Source organism: Rattus norvegicus, chromosome 6, assembly GCF_036323735.1.
Source record: "Rattus norvegicus strain BN/NHsdMcwi chromosome 6, GRCr8, whole genome shotgun sequence".
NCBI classification, from domain to species: domain Eukaryota; kingdom Metazoa; phylum Chordata; class Mammalia; order Rodentia; family Muridae; genus Rattus; species Rattus norvegicus.
The window spans coordinates 45,242,235-45,257,467 of record NC_086024.1 but is presented as its reverse complement, the minus strand read 5'-3'; the positions used below and the strand labels follow the sequence as shown (position 1 = coordinate 45,257,467).

Genomic DNA, 15,233 nt, shown 5'->3' with positions numbered 1-15,233 from the left:
TTAGTCAAACTCAAGGCATGCTTATTTGTTGATGGTGGTTATCATTGGTTTCTGGAGCATTCTGTTGAATAAGCAGAGACTGTGGTGTGCCTTGAAGGTCATTACTGCTAGACTTTGTGGTTGGGAGGGAAAAATAAAAGCTAATGTGGTAGCGGCTGGTGTGATGGCTGTGCCCATGACCTTAGTGTTATGTTTACGTGGAAGGGGCTTTTCCAGGGCAGGGAGCATTTGAGATGGAGAAGGGAGAGATTTAAATCAGGAGGACAATTCACACTGCACCCTCAGTAGCACTACACAGTGGTGGCAATGTTGAGGGGGGCTTTCTCCTGCCTTGCTGTCACCCCCCCCCCATGCCTCCCTTCCTGATACAGGTCACAAGTCTATTTTTATAGGGAGGGAGAAGCAAAACCCTGTCAGCTTTGCTAAATTTCTTTGTAGGCTAATGTAAACCAACTTAAAAGTTAACTGCAGGGCTGGACAGATGGTTCAGTGGTTAGGAGCACCGACTGCTCTTCCAGAGGTCCTGAGTTCAATTCCCGGCAACCACGTGGTGGCTCACAACCATCTGTAATGGGATACAATGCCCTCTTCTGGTGTGTCTGAAGACAGTTACAGTATTCTCATATAAATAAATCTTAAAAAAGTGTTAACTGGGGGCTGGAGAGATGGCTCAGCGGTTAAGAGCACCCGACTGCTCTTCCAGAGGTCCTGAGTTCAATTCCCAGCAACCACGTGGTGGCTCACAACCATCTGTAAAGAGATCCGATGCCCTCTTCTGGTGTGTCTGAGGACAGCTACAGTGTACTTATATATAATAAATGAATAAATCTTTTTTTAAAAAGTGTTAACTGATTAGAACAAAAATTAGAAACCCCTACAAACACTTGAAATCTTCTGTGTAGAGGCGACTGCAGTTTTCTGTCAGTGCCTTTATGAGTTTTGCATATCCGCAGGCCAAGAACTCACTGATGATAGTTATGGCTTTACCCCTGCTCTGCCTGGTGTTGTAATGTACCAGGAACTGCTGTAAGCACTCTGTGCATAGTAACTTACTGAATCCACACAGTCCCTAAAAAACAGTCTCTTTTTCAGGTTTATAGTTAACTTGCTCAAGGTTGAACGTCCAGTAAATAAAGCACAAACCCTGTCGTGGATCTGGAGCACATGGTGTACAAACTGCTGTTTAATCATCCCTGTGTTACAACTGAGACACTATGTCAATCAGACTATAGTATACTATATACCCAAACACATATATATTAATTTAAAGGACACTGTATACAGCTATGGAATCGTTATGTTATGTCTTATGTCTATGCACTATTTCCCTGTGATGCCCACAGAGGCCAGAGGAGGACATTAGATTCCCCTGTAACTGGAGTTACAGGTAGTCGAATGCTACCCCGTTGATGCTGAGAATCGAACCTGGGTCCTGAGTAGCAAGTGCTCTTAGCCACTAAGCCACAGTCCAGTTCCACAGTAGCAGTGTTAAACCTTTTGTGTTTTCTTCCCTTCCTCTCTCCCCTTTCCTCCCCCCTCCCTCCCTCCCCCCCTCCCTCCCTCCCTCTCTCTCTCCTTCTTTGTATCCTTGTATGGGGACTGAACTCATGGCTTCTAGCTAAGCCTTCTACCCATGAGACATAGCCTCAGCCCACAAATCATCCTCTTGCTGAATGTTACAGCTTAGGAGGTTATTTGCAATGCCTTCGTGCACAGCTTACATTGTACGTGGGTGTTGTAGGTTACCTGAGATCCTCCTTCTTGGATGTTTCTTTAGCCTCCCCGGTTTCACAGCAGCACCAGCAGTGCTCTGGCAGAAGGTCACAGGTGCATTATGTGTGGAGGTTTTTCTCCAACCTCCTTTGAAGGACAATGATGAGGACAGAGACCCCACAAAGCTGCCTCAGGGCTCCCGGAATTGCACCAAGCAGAACCACCAGGGGGCGCTGCTCCATAGTTGACAAGAACCCTAGGATGTGTGGTCAGAATGTCACCTTTCCTATGTCCCCGGTTTAGGTAGGGCTGGGGGTAACGGGGTATGCAGGTGTGTGCATGTCTTAATTCCACCCTGTGGTACCTGGTACTTTGGGGGATGGCATTTCGAAACATCTAGTAACAGCCTTTGCTGACTCGAGCAATATTAAGAAAAATTCAACTTTTAGATCTTGTCACATAGGTAAAAAAATTCTATGTTGGCATTGAAATTCCCAACATGTATTCAAGTAAGTTATCATTGTAAGCAGATCAAGGTTAAAGTTGCCCACCACAAGTAGAGTTGTCTCACTTCCCTTCCTTCCTTGTGCAGTTAGGTTACAATCTAGAGTCCTGGATTCGTAGAAGAAATGCACAGATGACTGTAAATACCAGCTGGGGCTTGCTCAGAGGTTTGCACAGCGGTAAAACCAAAACGGTGCGAATGAACGAGTTGATGTATGTCCCTTAGGACCAGGGGGATGCTCAGTGGGCGCAAGCACTTACAGTGTAAGACTGACGATCTGAGTCCAGATCCCTGGCACCCATGTAGAAGCCAGGTGTGGTTTGTCCCCAGATCTCCCCACGATTGCCTTGTCATATGAGCACACCTATATAGACACACCTGCACAAGCGTAAATAAATAAAAGCTATGCACCTTGTGATTCTCAAGGGAGTTCCCGGTGCCGGGGCGCGCCCTGTGTTTAGAAGCTGGTGACTCTGAGGGACACTGGTTGCTTCCGGTTCACGCTACTGCCCTGCATAGCTGAGCTCTGGCGGCTACCGTCTGTTCTCCACGCTAGCGTACTCGGCTTCGTGCTCCCAAGGACAGAAACGTCTATGTTGTTGCAAAAAGACCGGTGGAACTGCCTGCAATTTGATCAACAGGCCGTTATGTACCTGCAGGGAGAGCGCTGTGACCCATAAGTGCTTCGGTTCTGAGAATATTGACCCTGCAGGAGCGGGCAGATGGAGCTCCAAACTGCCAAGTCCCCTTTCTTTTCTGTGGGGAGTGGTTGCGGTGCTACGTGGCTGCAGATACCATTCGGTGTCAGGGCTCCTTAGCTATGGTGTCAGGTCGACCCTCGGCTCCCCGGGCTTCCTGCCATGCATCAGAGTGGAAGGGAGCAGCCCACCCTGTCCTGCCCTGTGTCCTGTTCTCCCAGGCAGATCAAAGGAGGGCGAGCCACTTTGTGCTTCCTGCCTGCCCTTAATGGGGATTTGCAACCTGCTCTTAGCTCGGTTTAGGGGCTGCCTGAAGTGACCAGCTTTCTCTAAGGTATGGTGGATTTGACTTTGGGGTTGAAGAGGTTTGTGTTGGCTCTTGTTTATTTATGACAGCATTGGCTGGGATAAGCAGATTAGCCGAGGGTATTAGCCTTTTGTAAGGTGGGGGGTGGTATATAATTAGAAAGAAGCACACTTAATTGTGTCCTTGGGACTCTTTGCCATGGTGTCTAAGAAGGGGGTCAATGATTTGTTTTATGCAGGGTGGATACAAAAGCCACGGTCAGAGCTATCACAAAGGGCAGGCTAAGGAGACTTAAGATACTGAGTCTGATTTAAGAGTCTGATTTGCTGGCCCCGGGAGAGCAGGCTTTCCAGTGACGTCTTCTTGGTTTTGTGATTCCATTCACTGTTCACTCCGGCCAGAATGAAAAGCTGCTCTTTTTGTCATTCTTTTCGAGAGCACTCAAAGATCTGCAAAGAATCACCCTGACCTTCTATGAACAGATGTCCGCAAAGGGCGCAGTAGATCGATGTAGTTTCCTCACAGGCTCAGGGGAGGAAGGGCTTGTAGCTTGGTCACCAGCCACCTTCCCTGCCCCCCCCCCCCACTTTTCCTCCATAGCACCTGTGGAGTTCATGAGTTCCTGCAAGGCAGACCAGGGAATATACATTCGAATGCCCCCGTTTCCTGCCAGCAGGGCCGCCAAAGAGTTTATGGGATGCAATTCTGCAGTTTAGTGCCTTTATTGCCACATCATATACAGGACCTGCTACTGCTATAGCATTGGAGCCACTAAGCCTGCTGGGAGTGCCTGGGAGGGATGAGCAGGTCATCCTCAGAGGGAATTGCTTTGTTCTGTTCTAGTCTTCAAAACTTTGCTCTCAAGTCAGCAGGATGGCACAGAGGGGGAAGGCTCTTGCTCCTGAGGCTGATAACCTGAGTTTGATCTGCCAGGCCCACATGGTGGAAGGAGATAACTGATGCCTGCAGGTTCCTCTCTGGCTTCCGCATGCAGTGTGGAGTGTGTGCGCTCATGTGCACAGGTAGGCATGCGTGTTTGCATACACAAACATATACATGTACATATTCACAAATTTTGGGCTCCTGGGACTCGAACCCCTCCTACTTTTGTTGTCTGGAGGATTCTTCTAGTTGGAATCTGTCCAAAGGTTGGAAGATGGAGTCAGAGTTAGTGGTGGCCAGAGCCTGGGGTCTATAATGAGACCTTGGGTGCTCTATGACCCTGTGGCTGTCTCTTGTCCTCATGTATGGTTCTGGAAGGTGGGCAGAGAAAGATTCTGGGGGAAGTGTCCTCTGAAAGAACTAGAACTCGGGGAGGCCTGGGGATGGTTTGGGCTGCATTCGGAACGGGAGGGCAGGGGGAAGGTTGAGAAGGGAGGCCAGTGGGGAGCCATGCATAGGCCCTGGCCTTGGAGCCTGGCCTTTCTTCTCAAGGTAAAGGCGAAATTGGACAATGGTGGGGATATATGGGACTGGGCCCCACGAGGCTCCATGCAGGGAGTATTTCAGGCCTGGGTGAGGACTCGGAGGGTTAGGAAGGCCTGGTTTGCTGCTGTCGTTTACACCAGTCTCCTGCTACTTCTCTGTGTTTTCTGCGTTGCTGGGACCACTGCTGGCTTCTCACTGGTTTCTGAGCCAGCTGAGTGCCCTCCGTGATCTTACACAGGGTGAAGTCCTTGTGTTCTCTGTACTCTCCCTCATCTCTCTATGCAGTCTCACTAGGCTTCCCTACACCTTTGTGGCTCCACACGGCTCTTTCTGAAGGCTGGAACTGTGTCAGGAGGCCTGGTTAGCCCCAGAGTCTTCTGCTCCCCTTTCTCTTTCTCTAGGAGATGAACACCATTGGTGCTCACACTGACTCTCTGTCTGGCCTGCCTAACTGAGGGATGTTTTGGGGCAGGATTGTGGCCTGTGCACGTTCTCTTAGCTTAAGGTGGGAATGAGACACTTCCACTGTGCTCCAGGCTTAGATCCTGGAAGCACTGGACTCTTGTGTCAAACTGGGAGGAGAATGATCTTTGCTTCTCATAGGAGCAGGCCAGGCCAGGCCAGCCATGCCAGGCCACAAGCATCTGTGGCTTGAGAACACCAACCATCTGAGCTTGGGCTTTGAGACTCTTGAGGCAAGCTGTGCTATCTCTAGAACTCTGGGGTGACTTCGGTGGTGGAGAGAGAACCTTTCTCCATCGGAAACTGTTTCAGACGCTGAGGGAGATGGGGACAGAAGCGAGTGGACAGGAAGAGTTTGAGCGAACGGTTTTGCTGCTGTTCTTCAGGGGAGCTGGTAGCCGTAGATAGTCTCTGTGGCTTTTGGAGAACAGATCCAGGTCCGTGTGGAGATGCTGGCAGCTCACTGGGGTTTGGGGTGGTGAATTTTTGATGAAGATTCAGCTGAAGGAAGACCATACAGCAATGGTGGCTGAGCAGCGCTGTGTGCGCTCCGGAGGGAGGAATGCACACCTTGTTCCCTGATGCTCAGGAAAACGCTTCTCAACTGTGATTGGAGCAAACAGCACTAAGGTCTTCAGGTACTACCTGAGGGACAAGAGTCAGCCAGAAGACTCTATAGATTGTAGCTGAGAGTTGTCCTAGGGACTCCTGAGGACCTAAGTTACAACCCAGCTGTGTTCATCTGATGCGGGTCGCATCTGAATGCTGTCAACTCCATCCTCCATCCTCCAGAGCTCTCTGCCACCTCCCCTCACTCCTGCCTCTTCTCAATAGTTGGTGTCTAAGGTCTTCAGCAGCCTAGCAGCATGGGACCTAAAGAGAATGAATATATCTATATATCTATGCATATTCATATTTATATCTATGACACATCTACTGATGTATAAATTTAACACATGGACTAAATGTCATTAAGTATTATACTATGAAATATAAATTACAGATTGGGGAGATGGCTCAGCTGATCAGGGTTCTGCTGTGCAAGCATGAGGGCCTGAGTTCAGATCCCAGGGACACACTGGAAAAGCTGGGTATTCTAGCATTGTCTATAATCAAAGCGCTGGGGAGTCAGAGACAAGCGGATTCATATAACCCGATGGCCGGTTGCACAAGATGGAGATGCTGCACTTCATGTCGAGCAAGTGGAGAGTGATAGAGGAAGACATTCAAATGGACTTCTAGCTCCTTCACAGGCACAAAATCATTAAGAAATACATGCTGAAAGTGATGGAAATGAACAGGTAAAATGGATAGACTGAAGGCTTGTGTTTCTGTGTGCTGTTGGGGTTTGTGTCCGTGATGAACCGGTTCTGCAATCAGGTCTATGTGGGCGCTGCCTGGAGGTTCCAGCGGGATAGGTAGAGCCTTATTCTCTGAATAGTTGCAGGATTTTCTTGACTCTCAATGTGACAAAGGGGTAACCCATGCAGAGGACACCAAGCTTTGAAGTGAGTGCATGCTTACGTTCTTTAGGCCAGTATCCTAGCAGGTGTCATTTGACATGATGTGTCTGTGCTGAAGAACCAAACAAACTGAGTTACGGAAAAGATGACAAAAATCTCTCCTAATGTTTTAAGTAAGTCTATAGTTTTGTGCTAGGTCACATTCGTAGCTCTTTATGGCTACACACAGTCACAGGCTAAGGTTTGCTAGAAGTTGTCATTGCCTATTATAAAATTGGGCAGTGTCACCACTAGAAAAGTTACTGGCAGAGATGGTTATGTAGGTTTAGCCATGAACACAAGTGTGCCTGAGATGCTTCTATTTGCTGTTTCAGCTAGTCAGAGATTCTTTGTGTGTATATGTGAGTGTGTGAGAGTGTGAGTGTGTATGTTTGCATGTATATGTGTGTGCAAGTGTGAGTGTGTGTTTGCATGTGTGTGAGTGTGTGAGAGTGTGAGTGTGTGTGTGAGTGTGTGTTTACATGTGTGTGTGCATGTGTGCGTGAGTGTATGAGTGTGTGTGCATGTGTGTGTGCATGTATGTGTGTGAGTGTGTATGTTTGCATGTATGTGTGTGTGCATGTGTGAGCGTGTTTGCATGTGTGTGTGTGAGTGTGTTTGCATGTGTGTGTGAGTGTGTGTGCGTGTGTGAGTGTGTGTGCATGTGTGTGAGTGTGTGTGCATGTGTGTGTGAATGTCTGTGTGTGTGAGTGTGTGTGCATGTGTGTGTGAATGTCTGTGTGTATGAGTGTGTGTGCATGTGTGTGCATGTGTGTGTGTGAATGTCTGTGTGTATGAGTGTGTGTGTGCATGTGTGTGAGTGTGTGTGAGTGTGTGTGAGTGTGTGTTTGCATGTGTATGTGTGTGTGAATGTGTGTGGGAGTGTGTTTGCACATATATGCGTGTGTGTGAGTGTGTGTGTGTGTGTGTGTGTGTAGGCCTGAGAATAGATTGTGGGGGTTGGTTCTCTCCTTTCACCATGTTGGGTTCCAGAGACCAAACTCAGATCATTGGGCTTGGTGGCAAACATCTTTAATTGCTGAGGCATCTCACTGGCTCGTTTCCTTTCTTGATTTACCTTTTGACTTTCAGATAATGCCTTGTGCTGCAGTGTTTCATTTGTTTCTAGACCGTCTTTTCATTCTTTCAGTAGACTATCAGAGTTTAGCTTTCTTAAGTATTCTGTAGCAATTAAATATCTTTCTTCACACATACACACACACACACACACACACACACACACACCCTGAAAACACACATGTATCCAACCACCCTATCAAATATATGAGCATCAACATGTGTGCATGCATCTGAACACACAATGATAAGCATGCATATCCAGGCAAGCCTGCATGCTTGCATGTATCTATATATCTATGTATAAAACAGGCACATACTCCCCACCCCTTCCCTCATTTTTCAAACAGGGTGAGTCAGTCTGCCCTGTGGATTTACAGTCTATGAAAACTAATACTCCCGTGTTGTACATCTCTTTTGCCTGCAGGTACTGACTGGTTCATTTCTAGGCTTCAGATTCTAATGAATCTCCCAACACTCCATCCCCATATTTTCATAGAGCTCAAAGAACTTCCAGTGTGGTGTAAAACACCACACAAGGGGTTGGGGATTTAGCTCAGTGGTAGAGCGCTTGCCTAGGAAGTCCAAGGCCCTGGGTTCGGTCCCCAGCTCTGAAAAAAAGAACCAAAAAAAAAAAACCCACAAAAAAAACAAAAACAAAAAAACAAAACAAACAAACAAACAAAAAAAACACCACACAGTCCAGTCACCTTGGGACATCCTTCCTGGAGCTCCCGTGTCCCCTGCTACCATGTGACTTCACAGCTGTTGTCACAGGTACCTGTGAGCACCTTTACTGTCTCCTGTGTTGGGGGTCCCTGTTTGTAGGCGCCACAGCTGCACATTTCCTAGTAGCTTCTAGAGACCTTGCCTTTCTAGAAATGTCTTCTCTCATTTCTTTGGATCATGATTTTGATTGGGTAAAAAGTTCTGGGTAGAAAAGTTTCCCTTGGAATTCCAAGGTATTACGTGTTTATTTCAAATGTCTGGTGTTGCTCTTGGGAAATCAGAGACACTGTGGTCATTTCAAATCTAGAATTTGATTTTCTCTCCTCTTTTCCTCATTGGCAACCTAATATCTCCTGGCCATATACCTCAGATCATGTCTTTGTTTCTTTTTATTGTACTGGGTACTCATAGGGTTCTTTTGATCTAGACTCTTCTATCCTGCAGTTCTCTGTTATTTCTTGTGTACCATTACTCTCTTGCCCGTGCTCCTCTTCCTGGAACTCCTAGGAAGCTCATGGATGAGTCTCAATTTTCTTTCTTTAAGCTCCTAACCTTAAAGAGTATCTTCTAGAATGTCAACAGGATAAAGATATTAAAAGAAAACATGGAGCCAGGTGGTGGTGGCTCATACCTTTAAGCCCAGCACCTGGGAGGCAGAGGCAGGAGGATCTCTGTGAGTTTGAGACAAGCCTGGTTGGTCTACAGAGTGAGGTCCAAGACAGCCAGAGCTATACAGTGAGACCCTGTCTCAAACCACTCCCTCTCAAGAGAAAAAAAAGAAAGAAAGAAAGAAAGAAAGAAAGAAAGAAAGAAAGAAAGAAAGAAAGAGAGAAAGAGAGAAAGAAAGGAAACCATGAAAACACTTTCCTTTGGTATTGGTGCCTGCCAAGGTCTTGACCACCTTTCTTGAAATGGGGAGGGGGGGAAGTTGGTTAATTATATAAATATTCTCAGTGACTTTATGAGATGTTTTAGAGAGCCTAAAAGCAAATATTGAAGTTAAAAGAATCAGAGGATAGAAAAGTTAAAACCATTTGAATTATTTAGTTATATACTCGGACAATTGTAATATTAAGCTAACTTTTTTTAGTAGTTAAGTATGTCATTGTCCTGTCGTACTTTTAGGCTCTCCTACTGAAGCTTAAATTTCCTATATTTAGGCAGCTTGGATGAGTTCACTGCTGTTTTCTGCATGTTCTTGTTTTGTAACATTCTGTTCTTGTTTCATGAGTACCGGGTCCCAGTGAGAATCCTAATTGTGGTGGATTCTATTTTCTCTGCAGTTTTGTTCTTTGGCTGTCTCTTTCGTCTTGAGCTTTGAGGGTAAAGAATTTCCCTAGCCTTTGCGACGTGCAGTTTTTTTTCTCTTACATCACATAGGGACTGCTGTGCTGTACTGTGTCATTTACCACATAGGATCTAAAATTCTAATCCTTTAAATGAGTGAACGCCCTGATTTAGCAAGAAGAAAAAATGACTAACCATGCTACAGGTACTATGTTGGACACTTCCAGATTCTATCTCTTTCACACTCTCTCATGACTGATCCCTGCCTGTCTAAGCCCTGACTTTGGAGCTGAGCCTCTGAGGAAATTTCTTTGCTTTGTCCCAGCTTCTGTGGACTGGTGAGGACTGTGTTCTACTGTGGCTACCACTCTGCCTGTCAGAGTCTCTCACTGGGAGAGGCTTCAGATTCTGAAGGCCAAGAGTACTGGGAGGGACTGCTCTCAGCTTTGGCATGTGGGCAGTGTGTCAGGGCAGTGAGGGACTTCAGAGGTCCTTTGCAACCTTGCATCTGTGACTGCAAGAAACTAACGATGCTGTGTGCTCAGAGGTCAGGGAGGGAAGGAACCCAACTCAAGGAAGCCTTTTGCTGGCCTTGAATTCCATCCATGGCACACTGGTCAGAAATTGTAAGTTGCATTTATTTATTCTGTGTGTGTGTGTGTGTGTGTGTGTGTGTGTGTGTGTACGACACACATGTATCATGGTACTCATGTAGAAGTCAGAGGACAGGGCTGGGGATTTGGCTCAGTGGCAGAGTGCTTGCCTAGGAAGCGCAAGGCCCTGGGTTCGGTCCCCAGCTCCGAAAAAAAGAACCAAAAAAAAAAAAAAAGCTGTATGATGTATATATAATAAATAAATAAATGTTTAAAAAAAAAAAGAAGTCAGAGGACAACTTAAGGGGCAACTCTGCTTCCACCATGTGGGTTGTATGGGCCAAACTCAGGTTATCAAGCTGCTGAGCCATGCGGGCCAGCTACCCTCCTGAACAGTTTTTTTTTTTTTTTTGGTTCTTTTTTTCAGAGCTGGGGACCGAACCCAGGGCCTTGCGCTCGCTAGGCAAGCGCTCTACCACTGAGCTAAATCCCTAACCCCTTCCTGAGCAGTTTTTAAGTGCTAGTGTTGGATCTTACACTAAGCTTTTATGTCCGGGCCTTTGGTTCTCAAGGTAAAGTGAAGACTCTGACTGGGCTGCTTTCCATCTCAGGTCAGGTCAACCCCTCCTTAGCTGGCAGGTGAGATGTCCCGGCCATGACCTGGCTATAAGGTAGAAAATTGCCATGGTATGTGGAAAGTGCCCACACCGCTTGGTTGTGGTCCAGTAGGGAAAACAAAAAGGGCTATGGCATTTCATAACATCCTTAATGCTACTTCTCCAGTCTTATCTATCAGGGTGTCCTTATTGCTGGGATGTCAGCAATGCCTGCTGATAGGGTGTGTTGTATATTTCTCTCTTGCTATCACTTGTAGATATTAAAACTTCGGTGTTTGCTTAGGGTTATAAGATAAAAATTCTCTTTTTCTTTTCTTTTTTAAAAATTTATTTTATGAGTGTGAGTGTTTTGCCTACATATTTGTGCACCACTATGTGCCTGGCGTCTGAAGAGGCAAGGAGAGGATATTAGATCCCCTGGAACTAGAGTTATAGATAACTATCTATATGCCTACCTGTATCTGTATCTATATCTGAATCTGTATCTGTATCTGTATCTGAATCTGTATTGTATCTGTATCTGCATCTGCATCTGTATTGTATCTGTATCTGTATTGTATCTGTATCTGTATCTGTATTGTATCTGTATCTCTCCAGTGATCCATCTGCCTCTGCCTCCAAAGTGCGAGGATTAAAAGCATAAGCCACCTACATTTGGTCCAAAGTTAAGTTTTTTTTATAATTTTATATATGTATATATAATATAACTTCATTATATATATATACACACACACATATATATATATATGTACATACATCCACATGATCAAAGTCCCTCCCCCCGTTATATATCTATATATCTGCATGGCACGTGGGTGCTAGAACTCAAATCTGGGTCCTCTAGAACATCAGCCTTAACCACTGAATTATCTCTTCTGCCCTTTTTCTTGTTTTTTTTTTTAAATGAAACGTTCATTTTTATTTATTACTATTATTGTTGGTGTGTGTATGTATGTGTATGTTTTGTATGTACGTGATGTGTGTATAATGTGTGTGTGTTTGTATGTGAGTATGGTGTGTGTGTGTGTGTGTGTGTGTGTGTGTATGTGTGTGAGTGTGTGAGATGAAAATGTGAACACAGATAATGTGTGTGCTGTGGCCCAGGTGTGGAGGCCGGAGGACAACTTTTAGGAATCTGTTTTTCTCTTCCACCTTGGGTTTTGGGGAGTGAACTTAAGTCTTCAAGATTGGATAGTAAGTGCTTTTATCCACTAAACTATTTTGTCATTCCAGCCCTTAAAACTAAGAATATTTTTTTTAATAAAGGTTAAATAGGGTTTAGAAATGAACTAGCCTTTCACTTAGAAGTTACATCAATTCTGGTGTTTTGAGACAGAGTTTCTCTGTGTAGCCCTGGGGGTCCTGGAACTTGTCCTCTAGACCATGGTGGGTTTGAACTCAGAGCTATATAAATGTCAATAAAATATTGTGCATAGAAAAATCTAGAAGGATAAGTGTCGACAGTAAGTGGATTTCAGCAATGGGTATACAATTAACTGTCTTTTACCCTTTTAACTGTTTACTATAGTTTTAAATTTTCTATAGCATTTTATGTACTTTTTTTTTTTTTTTTTTGGTTCTTTTTTTCGGAGCTGGGGACCAAACCCAGGGCCTTGCGCTTCCTAGGTAAGCGCTCTACCACTGAGCTAAATCCCCAGTCCCCTTATGTACTTTTAACAACAGAAGTAAAACATATAAAATCGAGCAATTGTGTCCATAGTGTAGAAGTGAAAATTATGTGCACACAGAAAAGCTTTTTTTAATTTGTTTATTCATTTATTTCCGGTCAGAGTCTCACTATAGATATCTCTGGTTGGCCTGCAACTCACTATGTAGACCAGGCTAGCCTTCAAATCCCAGTTATCCACCTGCCTCTGCCTCCAAAATGCTAGGGTTAAAAGCATAAGCCACCTACATTTGGTCCAAAGTTAAGATATATTTTTTATAATTATATATATGTATATAAAATATAACTTCATTATATATTATACACACACACATATATCATGCTCTTTGATCAAAATCCTTTCATTATCTTCTCTTACCTTCTCTTTCCACTAAACTGTTTCTTCTTCCCAAGTCCTCCCCACACTTTCATGGCGTGTGTGTGTGTGTGTGTGTGTGTGTGTGTGTGTGTGTGTGTCCACTGCATTTAATCAGTGTTTCCTGCATAACCGTGGGTATGGGGTATTTGCTTGAGTGGAGGCAGTGCTGGTGATTGTATCACTGAGGAATGTGACGAAAGGGAAAGACCACTTAGTCCTAGACCCTACCAGATCTTTCAGAAGCAGAGGAATTTACAGCCTTGCATGAGAAGATTAAAACCTTTTTAAAAACATTTACTTTAATGTGTGTATGTGTACATGTGGATGTGTTTACAGATATCACAGGATACCTAGAGAGTTGGTTCTCTCTCCCCACCATTTCGGTCTTGGGACTAGAACTCAAGCCCTTAGGTTTGGTGGCAATCACCACTCTTGCTGGCTCCCTGAGAACATTTTTATATTTTATGTATGTTGTGTAGCAAAAGCAGATAGCCAGTTTGATTTATACATCATTGATCAGATAGATCTGTAATTTTTGAGTTCTAGATGTTCTGTGCATAAATTAGTTTGCTCTGCATGCTGAAAACCGTTGTTGTGGTCAGAATTCCATGCTGTGGATAGATGTTTACTGTACTCAGCAGTGTCCTGTGTCTCTGTTAAATACCATGAAGGTTACATAGTTCAAGTAATAAATATTGCAGTTGGAGAAGAATAGGAAACTTTAATTTATGCATGTCTGTCTTAAAACTTGCTGTCATGTCAGCTCTTCACTCAGAAAAACATTCCTTCTATGTTAATTGTTTGGAACAGGGCAGTGTTTTTATTTTAGAAAGAAAGTGCTAGTGTGCCCTTTGACACTTGCAAACATATATACAATGTATCTTGTTTATATCCACCTTGTCTCCCGATTCCCGAAGTTGCCATTTCCTAAGTGTGAGAACTTTGCTTGGCCATTGCTCTTAACCACAGGCACCCTTTTCACCCCTCCCCCTTCCATTTCAAGTTTTTCAACAAGGGCTCCCTCGGGTCCTGCACCTCCAGTATTAATTTATAGTCAGTAAAATGCAGTGTTAATTTTAAGGGAACAAAATACGTGTTCGCCAGCCACCACTCCTGGGAAGGAGGGAGGAAGCCTGGAGCTTGGCTCCCGAGGACCGCTGTTCTCTGTTCCCCTTTACTGCTCTCTCCGCCTTAGGTATCAATTGGCATGGGCTGTAGAGTTCCCTGGGCTCTGGGTGCCAGTCTGGTACCACCAGGCAAACAGATAGGGTTGTGGGTGGTTGCGGTTTGCAAGGCTCCATGTTGATATGCTAACAGCAAGCTCCTCCTGTGTGCCTGGGGCTGTTCAGCCAAGGATACTGTATAAGCAGGAAGGTTTGTGATGTTCTTAGTGGTGGTTATTAATGGTGGCAGCTTAGGTGGATCACTTGGAATTGGGAACTACACAAGCCCACCACCACCCCCAGTGTGTTCCTGACCCTGAATTGAGAACCATACACCCTATCCCCCATCCCAACACCCCCCAACTCCACCCCCCAAGGATGACCAACTCCCTCATGAATATCTTGAGTATGAGACAGATAAAACAGGTCAGCAGCAAACCAAAGTAGCCTGTGGACAGGAGGCCAGGTTCCTTCCAATCATCTTCCAGAGCGTCCCCTGCTGACCTCTCCACTCTGGAGCACTATCTCTTTGTTGACTTCTTGAACAATATATTCTTAGGTCATTCCCTGGCTGTGGGAGAGCTGGTGGAGGGCCTGTGGGCAGTAATTATTGCCATAGGCAAGCAGGAAGTGGTTAATAGGGAGGGTCTCTTGACTCAGCTGGAAGAGGAAGGCTGTTGGCCTGCTGCAGGAAGTCCACAGACCACATCATTCATATGCCCTTCAGGTTGGAAGTAGAGCGTCTTCAGTTCTACAGTGATGTGGAGCAAAGAACAGGAGAATTTACAGCACAGGTTTTGAGGCAAAATTGGATGGGGCATATTTTGCTGGGTGGCGAAGCTGAGTGCCCAACTAATGTGTGTATTATATATTAGTGTGCTATAGACAGAAACTAGGAACTCCTGTCTGGGCCCTGGCTCTTGACGTCTGGTGCTACTCTGTGTATCTTAGGTTATTTTAAAATTTAACACTATACTAGAGAAGCATGCCAGGACATACAAGAAAGGGATTTGACTGCTTCCTATAGCTCTCGCCGCACATGGACAGAGTTTGTGTGTTCTCTTCTGTATGCAGTATTCTTGTAAATCCTCTCAGGCGTCAGTCAGA

The 15,233-nt window shown here is 45.2% G+C and overlaps 1 protein-coding gene across 15 annotated transcripts in view; it reads left to right on the top strand.

The window, feature by feature from the left end:
* The window catches only part of Greb1 (growth regulating estrogen receptor binding 1), a 152,685-nt gene that overhangs the window by 64,506 nt on the left and 72,946 nt on the right, over positions 1-15,233 (top strand). The window lies entirely within an intron of this gene.